The sequence below is a fragment of the Homalodisca vitripennis genome, chromosome 2 (assembly GCF_021130785.1).
Source record: "Homalodisca vitripennis isolate AUS2020 chromosome 2, UT_GWSS_2.1, whole genome shotgun sequence".
Classification (NCBI taxonomy): domain Eukaryota; kingdom Metazoa; phylum Arthropoda; class Insecta; order Hemiptera; family Cicadellidae; genus Homalodisca; species Homalodisca vitripennis.
Window position 1 is genome coordinate 155814511 of NC_060208.1, and position 17214 is coordinate 155831724.

A 17214-nucleotide genomic window follows, 5' to 3' on the forward strand; every position below is an offset into this window, starting at 1 on the left:
TATCAGCATGAATTTTGACTAGAAGAACTATGGTGGATATGCAGAAATAAGGTTATAAGAACATCTCTATTACACTATTAACAATAAAGTCCCTACTCTCATCACTACGGGTGTTCCTGAAGACTAATTGCCAGCTTTTTTCGTTGTCACTTGGAGGCGATATGCTCTCTGTTAAATGCATCCTTTTATCCTCCTTTATTTTTAGTTTCTTGATTGTGGTTTATTGCAAATATCCTTAATACGTACATATGAAAGAGAAATTAATATTATCATTATTTATTTTATATCCTATAAAACATATTAACAATAGATTTTCAATATTAAGATAGTGAAATTAAAGATGTATACATGATATAATAGAAACATACATATAAACATCAATGTAAATGGCGGGAGTTGGTACAATAAATAAATCCCGACGCTTACAGAGATAAATATTTTTTTACCTTTGCAAATAAACAGCTGTTAAGTTGTGCTCTTAATAGATTTATGGGCAGATATGTAATATGAGCTAATTTAGTTTAGCTAAGTATGATGGATGAAGATTTACATTCACAATGAGGGCAAAAATAAATAAAAAATTCTTTGTAATAGCAATGTATCAACGGTATGATAACGGGAAGTATACACACACACAGACACAGACTTACGCATAAGGTAATACTTTCGCAATGCAAAACATGTGTTTTATACGACTAACGTTTCCAGCCTAAAGTACACATAGGGGCAGTTCTCCAATTTGTATTTTATGTACAGTCACAACCAAAAATTTTTACCAACCAATAAAATTTTGTAAAATAATGAGCGTAATTTAATCTTTAAATTAAAAAGGATTATGTACTTTCCTTATAGTTGCATTACGTTTTCTGTAATCCAAAGGTCATTAAAAAGTCTTTTGTGAATTTACGTATCTGTTTGCACGAAATATGAAGAACTCACCTTTGTAATTTGAAATATAACGCGCCATTTTATGTAAGAAATATTATGTTTAATGATGGTGCATAACATTACAGGGCATTTTAGTGAGATTAAATATGTCGTTTATAATAGTCATATGGACCATATGGCTACAATAAATCAATGAAAACAAGTTGTTAAAACAAATTTTTATGATATGACATAGTAATAAATACCGGTTAAGGGGAGTCCAATGTAAAATTTTTTTTTTTTTTTACAAAAATGTAATTTTTTATTTTTCTTGTAATTTGGACTCTGTGAACATTTTGATACCAAAAATATTATAATTTTAAGCTTCTAAATAGTTTTTATAATTGTTATAAAATATGTCTGCATTGCCTTTTACGCTGGCAAATGCTGTCGCAATTGTATTTCTTTCAATATTTGTTATAGTGATGGTCTGGAAATTTACAATATGTGATTTATTTTTGTTGGATTGGCAACAGTATTACTGCAGATGACAAGCATTGACTCAGATGACATTTGTAACACTCTGTTTTGTTTGGTTATAAAAGAAATAATATGTTCAAGTTCAGCTCAACTTTATTGGTTTGTGATTTATTTTAGTTCTTTTTTATCTAGTTAGATTTTGTTTGAAGCTATGCTTAGACAAAAAGGTTTGTGTACAAAGAGGACGTTTTGTGGTAAAAAATATACTAAAATATTAAGTAGTTTGCTCAGTGATGTAGAGCCTAGGCTTAGTACTAGCTCAGGACTACCTATTGAAAAAGTGGACAAGCCTAGCCCAAAATCTAGTGCTTCTAAGAGGAAATTGTTGGCTACCTTAGAACAGTTTTAACAAAACAGTTCTTCCGCTAGTAATATTTTGCTATCTTTTGATATTTTATCCTCAGTCGTGTCTCAGTTTACAGCCTGTAAAGAATGTTATTCCGAATTGTAACTTGATGAGAACATCAGTTGTCGGAACGGGTTAGCTTGTAAACTAGTACTAAAATGCAGTAGCAGGTCATGTAAGTTTACTACTGACTTTTGGAGTTCACCTATATTTAAAGATAACAGCTTTTTTCAAGTAAATATGAGGTTTTTTTACGGGTTGCGTTGCGTTCGGTACAGGTCCTGAGGCTGGGAAAATGTTGTGCGGGATGTTGAACCTTCCCAAGCCTAATACAAATGTTAGGAAGTACACATATGCTCTTAGGGATTCCCTTTGTACTGTAGCAGAGGATGTGATGAAGAAGGCTACATTAGAAGCAATTGAAGAGAATAGTGAAGCTACAACGCCTACTGATATTGCTATAGCTTTTGATGGAACCTTGCAGAAGCAGGGCCTCGTCTCAAAAAAAATGCTGCCTGTACTGTTACTAGCGTAGATACCGGTAAGGTTATAGACGTAGAAATCCTTAGTAAATATTGCAGTGGCTGTGACCGAACAAAAGGTTCAGCAGAGAAAAAACTGCCCATCTCCCTAACTGCCAGAAGAATTATGAACGAACCAGTGGTGGCATGGAGACAGTTGCTGCTGTGGCTGTTTGTCTGCGATCTGAAGCTAAGCGCAATGTCCGCTACGTTAAATTTCTGGGTGACGGAGATAGTAAATCTTTCAGTGCAGTAGTAGAAAGCAGGCCTTATGGTGATTTTCAAGTGGAAAAACTTGAGTGTATAGGGCATGTTAGTAAACGTATGGGTACCCATCTTCGCAAGCTGAACCAAAAGTTAGGCGGAACATTGCTTTCCGATGGTAAATCAATAAAAGGCGCTGGAATGCTGACAGACACTCTCATCGATAAGTTACAGATGAACTATGGCAATGCTATCAGAAGTAATGTCAATGACTTGAATAAAATGAGGGAAGCTGTGTGGGCAATTTACTGCCATAGCTTGTCCACCGATGCTGCCCCGAACCATATACTTTGCCCAACCGCTTCCATCACATGGTGCAGATATAACAAAGCCTTACACCTTACACACTTAAACCAGTACCAAAAGCAGTAATGGAAGCCATTAGACCTGTGTTCAAGGACTTAGTTAACCCTACTCTCATAAGGCGTTGCCTTCATGGTAAAACCCAAAATGTTAACGAAAGCTTCAACAATGTGGTGTGGAGTAGAGTGCCAAAGAATGTTTTTGTTGAACTGAAAACTCTTGAATTAGGTGTTTTTGATGCCATAGTTACTTTCAATAAAGGGAACTTATGTAGATTAAAGGTTTTAGAACAGTTATGCCTACCACGCATGGGGAAATACACTCTGGAGGCGCTGAAGACGGCTGATGTGTCGCGAATCAGAAAAGCGGAGATTGCGGCGCAGTTATCAACAAAAGAGTCCAGAATCAAGAAAAGAAGGCTAAGACTTGGGGAAGAAGAGGTTGATGATCCACACTATTGCCCCGGTGGATTTTAAAATGTAAGTGGGGTCTAATTAAAGGTTCGTCTTATGTTTATGTTAATTTTATTAAATTGTTTTCGTATTTCTTCGATTACCGAAAAGGTTATTTTTTGAAAATAGAGGAAACGTTTAAAATATCTTAATGTAGTTTTTTTTGCTTGTAGGGTATATCAGAATGCAGCTCTGGAAGTAAAATAATAGTAATATTTAGAAAAATGCCTTCAGAAAAAAATATTTTCACAATAAAAATATCCAAAAAAATATATGGGAGAAAAAAATCATAAGTATCAAAGTACTGAAGATATTTTAACTCTTTTAGTTCCAGATATTTATATAACATATATAAATAAACATGCAAAATTTCATAGCTTTATGTCTAATAGTTAAGGAGAAAAGTGTACCTAAAAAGCGTAAATTTAACACGGAAGGGATAGGGACGTTGGACTCCCCTTAAATGAGCTATATACTAAAACTTTTGAATATAATTTCAGCACAACATTTAACGCGATACTTAAAGTATACCAATAGCAATAAGCTTATAGATAAGTATAAAGTGTAAAGAATACATAAAGTAATACATAGAAATGTAAAGAGTATAAGGTTTTTTAGGTTGGTTTAGTTTAAGATTAAGGTTGTGACATGTTATGAGCAAGGGTTGCTGTGAGAGGATTTAATAATAGGTTAGATTGGCAGTACAATACCCTCAAATGAACCAACACATATTTTATTTTGTGACAACATCTCATTAAATTGATTAAAAATTTTAAATAACAATTGATTGGGTCAACCGATATATTAAGCACAAATTTTAATAACTTAATACTTTGAAGACATATTTAATATTAAATTATCCATTACAATTTATTTTAAATTTAATTCATTATAACATTTACTATTAATTTTGTAGTGTTGAAATATTAAGAGTTCATTGACTAATGTGAGAAACTTTCTTTTAAATAGCTAAACATTTACATGAATTTACATTTTCGAAATTGTGAACATTTAAATAGATATGGAATTAAAAATGATTAATGAACCCTAAAATATACTAAGTTCTTAAAATTACTTACATTTTATTCCACTTCACACTTATTACGCCTAGAGGTATTTTTCCGCACACGAACACAAACACTAGCACTCCCGAACCTCGCTTTTCGACTTCATGTCCTCGACTTCTTAATCTCCTCCTTGTTCTTCAGTTTTGATGTTATTCTCCCGCCAGCTCATGACCACGCCTCTGCCAAATCTCTCCATCATAATTGGTTAGTACCAATTTTTCATATCAGCATGGCTGCCCCTTACATCGTCGCACGGTTTTTTATAAATAAGCACTTCAGCTGCTTAAACAAGCATTTCCTGTTTGTTCATAATCGGTGTCTGGGCGGATGTGCGTATCCAGTTACATCCAGAGGATGTTTGTATCAAATTGTAATACAAGACTTCCTTTCCAGCAACTATCTGTACATTGATTCTATGAATTTTATTTTACTAATAATTACATATGTCTTACATTCCCCTGGCTTAATGACGATTCTACCTACGAATCGTACTTATTGTCTAATTAAGGTTATCCATTGGGTAGTCACGTTCATGTACTGTAGGCTTCAGCAATTTTATTTTGATGTTGTTAATGTGGATGAAGTAGAGGGCTAAAAAAAATATTGTTAATGTAGAAGCCCAGGCTAATAAAATGTACAAAATGAGTTCCGTATTGTTTACTATGTTTTTGTCGTCGTGATTTAGCTGGAAGTGGTGTTGTCTTTGTAGATTGTGAACGAAGTATGTGAATGCGCATGTAGCTCGGAGACTAGGTAGTGTTGTTTTGTTGAGAATGCTGTGTAGACATCTTCCTCGTTGTCTACCAAGTCATGTATTTGGTGTTCTGTCGCAATGTCAGAACACAACTCGAAGAAATCTCCGACGAACGTGAGCAATCTTCTGTTTCTATCTGGTTGTTGTCTTTGGATGAATGGGAGTTGTTCTGCTACCATTTGTTGATGTATGATGGTTTGTAATGTGGAATGGTGGTTCTGTATCTTGCAATAGGTTTGGGAGTTGTTGAGGTTTTTAGGGCAGAAATTTAAAGAGGGTTCGTTTTTAGGTAAATTTTGCTGTGTGTTGAAAGGAATGTTGTATATGATAGGTATGGAACTGATATAAGGTAGTGTTTGAGGCATTGGAGTAAAGTACGCTCCTGTGAAGATTTGTACTAGAGGCTTATTGGGTTCTCTTATGTTGTGGTTTGATGTACTGGCAAAGGTGGTCGAAAGAGGCATGGCAAGTACTGTGAGTAGTAGTAAGAAGTGCTGTGAAGATTTCATCTGTCTCGTGGGTGGTCGGGATCGGTTAGAGTGCTGTAGACTGGTGTCTTGTAGATTGGTGTCTTGTAGACTGGTTTCTCATGTTGTAGTTGGCTTTTTGGTGTCGAAATTCTAAAACTTAATATCTACAGGTTACATATACATTTTATGTTAATATTTTATAATTAATACATATTTATGCCTAAGGTTTTTATTTTACAGAAATCTTTTAATGACCTCTCGATGGTGTGTCGTATTTCCCTAGCTCTATGTAATAATATTTACTAAGCATCTTGATCTATAGTGTTCTTAAATAAGGTTCGATATTATGTTAATTTATTATATTACAAAACGATACTACGCACCTTTGTTTCTGAGGCATATGTAATATCTCTTCTTTGTGCTTATTGTCCATAGTCATCATCATGATTATAATATATGTTGCCAAAAGGAGGCTGTATAGTTTGTTAATGAGCAATATTGCCGTGGTAATACATGCTATTTAGATATAAGTTACTTTCCTTCAATGGTATATTAGAAATGTAATATTTAAACATGTCATTTAAGTCATTTACATGTCATATATAGAAGTATTTGTTTTTCATAGGATTATATAATATAGAACATCAATGTCTCTTTCTTAGAGATGCATCTCAGGAAATTTAGTCCTTGTAGGGTATATTATGTTTACATTGTTATCTACTAACTTAAATAAATATGATATATGTAGTACACTTTCTCATATTTTATATTCCTTATTACTAGGCTATATATACACAGATCCCTCAGGTAAGTCTAATATGTACGTTTTATCAAGTTAGAGTACGCTTTGCTATTGTAGTCAACGAGTACGTGGGAAACATTACTTGCATACTAAGCTGTCTGAACCACCAGGGCCCTTGGCGACCCAGACAGCTGGCACAAGGCAATGCCCCCTTGTCATAGTCACAACACAGTCGGTGTAGTATAGCGAGGGAAGTTAGTTGAGTTAGCAGAAAACTTATCTGCCTGGGAGACATACCAGAGTCACGGTCAAGTCTTACTAGCCAGTCAAACTACGGTTACCGTGGGTTACAGGCTCTGCTCGTGTCGTGTCGTGTGTGCTGTGTTTGTGTCCTGTGTATTGGGATTATCTATACCAATATCCTTGGTACGTATAACCTATCACTTAATCACTAAATTACACTAAACTTCACATTAAAATACAAAGTAAGGCGTTTTAATTTTCTAAATCTTTTATGTCTTTATTCTCTATCGTTTTCCGACACAACATCGAGATTTTAATATACATTTTTATTTCTGTTAGACTTACTTCAGTGACTCTCAAGGTTATATAACGTTATAATGAATCATTCAAACCGTAATCAATTTAACCGGTCTCTCAACTCCTGGAGTATAATACCTATTCTTTAAAGCAATTCTTGCGTGACTATGTAGTAGCTTTTTACCCTCATATATTATGAAATTATTGCGAAGATACTGTTCACTCTCTTTAAATTTTACTACAAGGCAGTGAGTGCACAGTGATGTTCATGAGAAATATTGTATATTTTATTCTTGAATATTTTCTTATTGCTCAAGTCCCTTCATATTTGTTTTTATATTCTCTTATAGAATAATTTCATTCTAGCACTATGTATTGGTTGTTCTGTTAACCTTCCCCTGTGGTAAATTTCTACTGCATATGTCACTTCGTTAATTTTTTTCTTGACAACGAAAGGACCTCTAAATGGTGTTTGAAATTTACTATATTTTTTGTGTGGTCTTTCGGGAAATGGACCAAGACTTCATCGCCGGGGTTTAAATCCAAATGAGTTTTGTCACGGTCAAAGTATTTCTTTTGCGCTTCCTGGGCTTTTTTAATGATTTTCGGCATATCTTTGCGTATTTGCTCCAAAATTTCTATATTTTCCAACACCATTTTTTTCGGGATTAACCTGTAAATATGTACAATCAGATGGTAAGTTAGCTTCGTAACCAAACATGAGGTAGTGCGGTGTGTAGCCTGTTGAAATGTTTACAGACGTGTTGTAGGCAAATGTAACTATTTGTACATATTTTGACCAAGTTTGGGGGTTTTCCACAACGTAATGAGATATTGCCTTTATTAGCGTGTGGTTGTATTTTTCAACCGCACCTTGTACTTGTGACATATAAGCAGCGCCTGGCCTTTGTTCAATCCCGAGTGCATTTAGTAACTGTGAAATTACAGAATTCATAAAGTGTGTTCCTCTGTCGTGATTAATAATTCTAGGAAATCCAAATGTGCAGAATAATTTTTGCGCTACCGTGTTCGCATCTGCATTTCTACAAGGGGTTGCAAATGCCATTCTAGTGCAGGCATCGGTTGCAACTAGGATATATTTGTAACCATTACTTTGTGTAATATTACCTATAAAGTCTATTGTTATTCTATCAAAGGGTTTTATGGAGGGTGCAATAGGTTGTAGTAGGCCGTAATTTTTGTTCGTTTTTGGCCTACGTAGTTGACATTCTTCACAAGTTTTTGTATATTGGAGGATATCACGGTACATATTCGGCCAGTGATATTGTAATTTTCGTTTTTGAAGCTGTTTTGTAATGTGATAAGTGTCCACCCGTGTAGGGGTTGTCATGGAATACTTTTAATATTTCTTGTGTTTGTTTTTGGGGTATAGCCAATAAGTTTCTAGTTTCTCGTCCGTTGAAAGTTTTGAAATATAACAATCCATCTATTTCTTCGTAATGTCTTGAAGCCCGTCTGTTTTTTTATTTACCGCCTCAGGTGAGGTCATCGCAAGGCTTATTTGTTTCAAATAACTGTCTTGAGCTTGTAGTAGGGGTAGATTTGTCTGTATTAAAGTATTGACAGTTAAACACACGTCCGTAAATTCTTCATCCAAAGGTTGTTCTAAAGGATTTCTGCTTAAGGCGTCTGCTAACACGTTTGTAGCAGTAGCGCCATGTTTATGTTGTACTACAATGTCGTAGTCTGTTCATGACAGTGCTAATCTGCTTAATCTAGTGGAAGTGTGCCTAAAATTTTTATAAAACTGTAATGCGGCACAGTCCGTATAAACTGTTGTTTGTCTACCAAGCGTGAATTTAGTAGTTTACTAGTACCAAGTAGTTCACAGCATAGGTTAGCGCAAGCATTTCACATTCAGCATTGCTGTAACGCATTTGGGTATTTGAATATTTTTTTGACATGTAATAAATTGGGTACATTCTATTATTTTCTTCATCTAACTGTACTAACGCTGCTCCGCATCCAATCAAACTACTATCTACATAAATGTGTGCTTCCCTGTTGTCCTTCCAATTTGATAGTAATGGTGGGTTTGTCAAAATTTGTTTGATTTTTATAAAACCCTGTTCACATAGATCCGTCCATTTAAACGCCATGTTTTTATTTGAATCTTTTATTATCTCAGTAAGGGGTTGTGCTATTTTGGCATAATTTTGGATGAATCTGCGGAAGAATCCTGAGCATCCTAAAGATTGTCTCACTTGCCTTACACAAGTTGGTCTTTTAAATTCGGTGATAGCTTCTACTGACTGTTTTTGGGGTAAAATGCCTTCCCGTGATACCTCGTGTCCTAAAATTTTTACACTTTTGTAGAGAAATTTACGCTTTTTTGTATTTACTTTCAAATTAGCTTTTTCTAGTTCTTCTAATATAGTTTCTAGATTATGTAAGTCATTTTCAAATGAGTCACCATAACAAATTAGGTCATCCACGTAACAGATTACTTTATTATAAAGGTGACGGTTTAATATCGCATTCAAGGCTTTACTGAATAATGTGGTTGAAGTTGAAAGTCCCATCGGCAGTCGGCAAAACTGTAGAAGTCTATCGGGTGTGTTTATGGCTAGGGTATGCCTATCTTCTTTCCTAACCTCCATTGAATAAAATGCATTTTTAAGGTCTAATTTTGTAAATGTGTGCGCTTTGTTCAAAGAACTTAAAACCAGGTTTACTGAAGGAATGGGGTGGGCATCTGTTTTCAACTGTGCATTAACCTTCCTGAGTTCCGCTAGAATCCTGTCGCTTCCATCTTTATTTTTCACTAAAAATACTGGACTTTCATATTCTGTGTAATCCTGACATTCCTCTAATATTTTGGCTTGTATTAAATCGTCCAATAATTTGTTTAATTTTTCCCTTTCTGTTTTACTCTGCCTATACGGTGGTGAGTTTACAGGTTTCGTATTCGGTTTTAATTCAAGTTTAACAGGAGGTATGTTTGCAGGAGTTAAATCAATTACCTTTGTTGTAAATATGTGTCTGTATTTTTGTAAAACGTCAAGGACCTTTTTGTGTTCTTGGAGGGTTAAATGTGGTGAGATATAAAATACTATGCCGTCCTTATCTGTTAATATTGTTTTTTCCTGTGTCACTTGTAGTGGGATGGTGTTCCAGGGTAGGCTCTGGTTCAAGAGTTGGGTAATGTATATTTCCTACCGAAGTATGTGCGGGAATCCTTTTTAGGAAATTTGATGCATTATAAATATTTACAATTGTATCTGTACCATCTTCCCCTTCTGGAAGATATGCATGACATTTCTTATTTATTCTTAGATTCCTATCTGTTTCGATGGCTGTTCGAGATTCTATACCTTTTAAGGAGCTAATCCTAATGTGCTGATGCGGTGCTATAATTATGTTTTGTGGGGCTGTTACCTCTGTTACTTGCTGTACTTCTAATTCCTGTGAGTTCTTGAAATTCTTGATATCTAACTGCCACTGTTCATTCATAGGTATTATGTGTTCATTCTGATATTTGGTAACTTTTATTGTTTTATTTTTATAGTTTATCTCCACGCAGTTCTGAAATAGGAATATGTTTCCTACCAATATTGGGCTGTTTAGATCAGGTGTCACATAAAACGTGTCTTCAAGTATTACTTTGCCAATTTTTATGGCGATTTTTTTTGAACCCAAAACTGTTAATGGTATACCGTTAGCCGATATCAACGAGGGTATGTTGCTAGTATTTAATTTTGTTTCACAAACTAGGTCTGCTCTAATAATGTTTATGTTACATCCTGTATCTATAATGCAGGGTACTGGATGTCGAGGGTTTGTGGTCAAGGCTACGTCTATTGTTAGGACAGGTATCTTCTTCGTGGTTTTATTTTAGCAATTAAATATGAGTTCATAAATATCCTCTAACAATAATTTTTTTATTTTTCCTTGGTTTGTGTATCCTGTCTTGCGCTATTTCTTGCAAGTTAGCACAATCTATCATATTCTGTTTCTTCTGTTGCTCTATGTGATTTAAAATCTGTATAGTGTCTATTTCAATGGTTTCTTCCAATGCAGTATGTGTGTTCACCTCCCCCATTGTACTACAATCTGGGTCCTGTTTTACGTGCGCTACTCCCTTTAATACGCTAGGTTTTATCTGTCGTGTGAAATTTTCTGAGACTGCAAGGTTTCTTGTAAAGCTGGGTTTATTTATATTTGTTGTCCCCGTGGGGTTTGGTTTGCTTAGGGCTGGGGTTGGATTGAACACAGATTGAAGTTTTATGGTGTTTATAGGCTTTTTCATAATAGGTTGTTCAATTTCTTCCATCTTCTTTAAGGGTGGGAATTTTTGATTATAATCTATGGCTTTAAATATCACTTCTGAACTGGTCTTTCCAGGGGTTGATAGTGGTAGTACTTTGGGGTTAGTTGGAGTAAATGTCATAGACTATATACATTTGTAAGTTTGTCGATTCCTTTGGTTAAGATCTATAGTGTTATTTGTGTTTTTTTTAGTAAGGGGGAAGTTCGGTAAGGGTTAGTATAACCTCCCCTTATTTCCCGTTTTTTTGTCGATTCTGTTTATAATAATTAGACTTGTAACATGATTCGATATTGTGGTTTGTTCGCTTACAGTACCTGCAGAGCAGCTCTTGTGTATTGTTGGTTTTAGGTGCCAAGCGATTACTTAGGGGTTGAGAAGTTAATGAACGTTGCTTGAACCAGCATTGTTCAGTGTTATGGTTGTCTTTACGGCAAATAGTGCAAAACCGATTTTGTCTAGCAGGTTGTATTTGGGAATGGTTTTGTCTTCTCCTATCACTGAAGGTAACGTGTTTAATCATAGGTGGCCTTTAGGTTTGTTTGGGGTATTTTGGGCTTTCCATATGTATATTCTGGTGAGGACTAGGTGTTCTATCATATCTTGGCTTATATTTTGAGTTTTCATACGGGGATGGAGACCTTTCGTACCTGTGGTTATGATTTGAAATTTGGTTTGTAGTTAGGGTAGCTACTAAATTGGTTAGGGTGTTAACTTCTGTTTGTAGTTTATGGATGATGTTTTGTTCATATAAGTGTGTACTATAGGGTCTGTTTGCTGCAACCCTATTGTACCTTTCTTTGTTTTTCATTTGTGTTAGAACTAGCTGTTCTGTAATTTTTAAATTAGTCTCTAGATCACTTAAGGTGTCGTTTTTCAGGCCTATAACTCGTTCACAGATTTCTGGTTTTATTCCCTGTATGAAAAAAAGTATCATTTGCTTGTCCCTATTGTAGGGTCATATCTTCGGCATGTTGTTAATATATCTAAAAAATAGGTTAGTGTTGGCTCGTTCTCTCCCTGTATTTCGTGTTCTAAAATCATTTGTAGACTCTGGGTTTGTGCTAATGGAGTGAAAGCCTCTATGAAACTTTTAGCAATTTGATCCCATTGTATGGCTTCCCCTCGTTGTTTTTGCTTGTAGTGTTTGAACCAAGTTAGTGCTGTGCCTGATAAATGCGCTGGGAATAAATTAACTTTAGTGTTATCTGTCCATCTGTTTGAAGTTGCTGCCACTAGGAATTTGTCTAAAAAATCTAGTGGATTTTCGCTCTGGAGACCTGTGTAAGTCCCAGCTGATATTAGCGGTATGTTTTCCCCCATGGTTGCTGTGTTAGTTCTGTCAGGTAGTGTGAGTGGCTCGTAATGTTGTGCTAAGGTTGGGGGTGCTTGTGTCTTTTTGTCCGCCTCAGGGTTATGTACTGTGTCATATAAATTTGTTCTCTGTGATAGAAAATCCTCGAGTGTAGCTAGATCCTTATAGTTTTTCCTGTCCTCTTCACTAAGGTGAGTCTTTCGTGTAGTTAAATTATTAAATATGGTTTTAATATTAGGGTGACTTGCGCTTATACGTGTAAAGTTCTTAAGTGCCACTAGGATAGGTCTGAGGTCCGCTACAGTGTATGTGTCTCTAGATTGTATTCGATTTTTATTTAATATTTTTACTATGTCACTTTTGGATGTCCTGTATGTGTCTAATGGTATTAAATCTTCATGTAGTATGGTTTCCATTTAATTATACATGTCCATTGACGTACCTAGTTAGTTTACTTGGCGTTACTCTAATAACGGGTTCGAAAATATTTTTGAGTTATTGGAAATTTAATTTGTCTTTTAGGTAAATGAGTGGTTTGTCACTGAAGTAGGCTATTTTAGTTAAATACTTTCTTGTGAATATTATTTAGTTCTAATTTATACCTAGCCTATGAAACTATAAGCTTGCCCATGTGAGAAATTTGAATGCCAATCGAGTTTTAGCGCCTCCACCATATAAGATTTTTTAGTTTGGTTTAGTTTAAGATTAAGGTTGTCACATATTATGAGCAAGAGTTGCTGTGAGAGGATTTAATAATAGGTTAGATTGGCAGTACAATACCCTCAAATGAACCAACACATATTTTATTTTGTGACAACATCTCATTAAATTGAATAAAAATCTTAATTAACAATTGATTGGGTCAACCGATATATTAAGCAAAAATTTTAATACCTTAATACTTTGAATACATATTTAATATTAAATTATTCATTACAATTTATTTTAAATTTTATTCATTATAAAATTTACTAGTAATTTTGAAGTGTTGCAATAATTATGAGTTCATGGACTAACGTGAGAAACTTTCTTTTAAATAGCTAAGCATTTACATGAATTATTTATATTTTAGAAATTGTGAACATTTAAATAGATATGGAATTGAAAATGATTAATGAACCCTAAAATATACTAAGTTCTAAAAATTACCTACATTTTATTCCACTTCACACTTATTACGCCTAGAGATATTTTTTCCGCACACGAACACAAACAGTAGCACTCCCGAACCTCGCTTTTCGACTTCCCGTCCTCGACTTCTTCCTCTCCTCCTTGTTCTTTAGTTTTGATGTTATTCTCCCGCCAGCTCATGACCACGCCTCTGCCAAATCTCTCCATTATAATTGGTGAGTACCAATTTTTCATATCAGCATGGCTGCCCCTTACATCGTCGCACGGTTTTTTATAAATAAGCACTTCCGCTGCTTAAACAAGCATTTCCTGTTTGTTCGTCATCGGTGTCTGGGCGGATGTGCGTATCCAGTTACATCCGGAGGATCTTTGTATCGAATTGTAATACAAGACTTCCTTTCCAGCAACTATCTGTACATTGATTCTATGAATTTTATTTTACTAATAATTACATATGTCTTACAGGAGAAAGGAATTTCATGTACGTGTAATTATATTTTTAAATCACGTTCAATCTTTTTTACACTTATACAATATAATTCCTAGTGACGTGACGTAATTTTATCGTTCTACGAGAGAGGGTAAAAACAAAAAAACCCAACCTGTCACCCGTCGCATTAGCTGCTGTAAATCATCTAGTTTAAATTGTTCTACTGCTGTCGGACCCTTTTGAATGTACCGTAATCAAAAAAAGAGAATATTTAAAATGTATGTTCCTGCTGGTATATTAATATTACTCTGATTGCAAAGATTGCTTTACTTTTTTGATATACTTAAGGCTTAAACAAAGTGACTACTAAAGGTTTGGGTAGTTATTGTTTATCTTTTGGCAGGATTAATTTAAATAAAAAGGAAATACCAAGTATACATCTAAATTAACGTATGGTGAACTTGAACTGGAAAGTAACAATGAATAGTTATTTCTTTGAAATCATACTTTCAAAAAATATTATATGTATATGTGTAGCGTTTTAAAAGCTATATCTGTTGATTTTTTTTATTAAAACTTAAATTAAATGAAATTTTTGGAAAAAAATAATGGGATTTAATTTTAATTAGATTGCGAAAATTTAGGATAAATACGAATATTTAATCCTTTGGAAAGTTAGTTCTGGTAGCTTTAAATTATTAGAAAGGCTGTTCACTGCCTTGAATTGATGAGAACTTGTCTTGTGTACTGCAGTTACGTCAGATCTGAGAGGGCTGTTTTTTCTCAAGTTGGATACAGCTGGGCAAATGCGAGAACACCGAGGATGTCCATCAGAAGGGGGAGGAAGGTAAACTATACAAACTGCCAGCTCATAATTTTCGGCCCTATTTTTAGTTATATTTGTGAGTTAGTTAATGACAGTGCGCGCCCTGTTTCTAATTTTTTTCGCGAGGGATTTTGAGGTAAGCACCAAATTTATTATACGTTATACTGAAATAATCTTTCAGATCTGATATTAAATTAATTTTTTGTCTTTTTTATAAGAAAACTTAAATTTATAGAAATTTCAGAGCAATCTGCATAACAGATTCTTCATGAACAATAAAGCACAATGGAATCAAACAAGGTACATTTGGTTCAAACTTGCAAGAAAAGTGAATTTAAAGTGAACTTTGTTAATAACTTTGAGTGAACTTTGGAAATTTAGTAAATTATTAATATTTAATTTTAACTGTTTTACTGTAAAAATTAATTGAACTTAAATAATTGTTTGAGACAGTTGTATCTCAATTGCAAAGAATTGAAAGTTAAGATATTACCAGCGGTAACAAAAGTTTTATTTTTTATTTTTGAATTTTGATTGAACTTAGATAGAATTGAACATTTTTATTTTTATTATTTCCAAGTGGTATTTGAATTTTATATGAAAACTTTATTATTTTATTTCAGAAGAGAACTCTGATTTTTAGTTTGATATATTTGACTTAAACTTTTATTTCTTGCGAATGTACATTTTTTAATATTACTAAACGGTTTGTCAAATTGTTTGTGGAAAATAGATAGTGATAAAATTCTGAAGCATTGAACTATTTAATATGCCATTTTAAATAAAGCCATTATTTTTATTTATAACTGTGATTTTATTTAAAAACTGGTTATAGCACTAAACCATAACTATGCTAATGAACTGAAAATTGTTGAGAAATCTGCTGTCATACGATTATTTCAATACTATATTATATTAGACAAAGTTATGTTTCCGCTATAACTAACATTGAATTATAATCTAGGCTATTGAGCAGACTATGAACCATCTGAATAATATGACAAAACTTATTCCTCCGTTGTTTACATCAAAATCCACACAATATACTCCATCAAAAACGCCATTTTTCATCAACCAAGTAACAGTGCTAAAGATCAAGTAGTATCCTAATTATCATATAAAAACACCTAATCCAAATTTCTTTAGTTATACTTAAATTAAAACAAGCTTAATATATAAAAAATTCATTTTGAATTTCATAATCTTCAAATTATGATTTGGGTCTTTTCAAATGAACCTGGATTTAAGTTTACAAGACTTAACTCTATAACAGAATCAGATTTCAGTCACTATGTTACGTCAATGTTTTGCAACGGTTTACATGATGTCATCTTTTACGTTATGTGACTCTTACATTTTTGTAGTTATTTAAAAAATTCATCCCTTATTTAAGAATTAAAAGTATGGGAAATTTTATAAAGCTATCAACCAATGATAAATGCACATCTGCAACTGTTTTGACGATGGAGAGCATGCTAATTAAACGTAAAGATTTTCCGTTGGTGAGGACTCGCATATAAAAAAATTACACGGATGTCTGGATAAATCCTTTTTTCCTCACAATCCTTCCATCGTCAAAATGACCTACTAACAAAGAAGGTACAACTAAGATGTACTCGTTTTTCCTGACCAGTTGGGTTGGTATCAAGGTTTCCAATACGTCGTCCGTAAGAGCGGAACACATAACCGGGAAGGCTGTTTGGTCACGAGTCTTAGAATACTTTAGATAGAGTCTCCTAAAACTTAAAGTTTACTCTATACGGAGAGGAAATCTCATTGTTCAGTCTGTTATTTAATTAATTGCACTGCTGATGATCCTAAATCACGGCTATGCTACACATAATATGGGTATGGTGAGAAGCGTCAATTCCATTTAAATATTAAGTTAAGTTTCATTTTACTTTCCGTGTAGTACAGCAACTGAAATCTAGCGCACTCTGTGAAGACGTATGTAAAATTAAAATAATATAAATATGAAGAATTTTCTTATACAATCATAGAATGTTTATTATACTGATTGCAAGGTATTTAATATAAGTTTCCTTCTGCACTTGAAGTTTATAACCGGTAAAGTCTTTAATCGAGTACTGCCTTGAATTTTCTTATAGTTTACAGGTAACAGCTCGGTAAATAAGTAAGGCTAAAATGTTGTTAGCATAACAAGAATTTACAAGTATTTTTACAGGGCGGATATAAAATTTACTGGAGAAATCCTTTACATAAAATTAGCAAATTTGTTATAAAAATTCAGGCTCAAATTCTTTAACATCCATAACTAGTTGTTTTACCGGGTACTAGAAGTTTATTCTGTCATGGTAATATTATGTTCTAAGATAGATGTAACTTTTAATAGCTCAC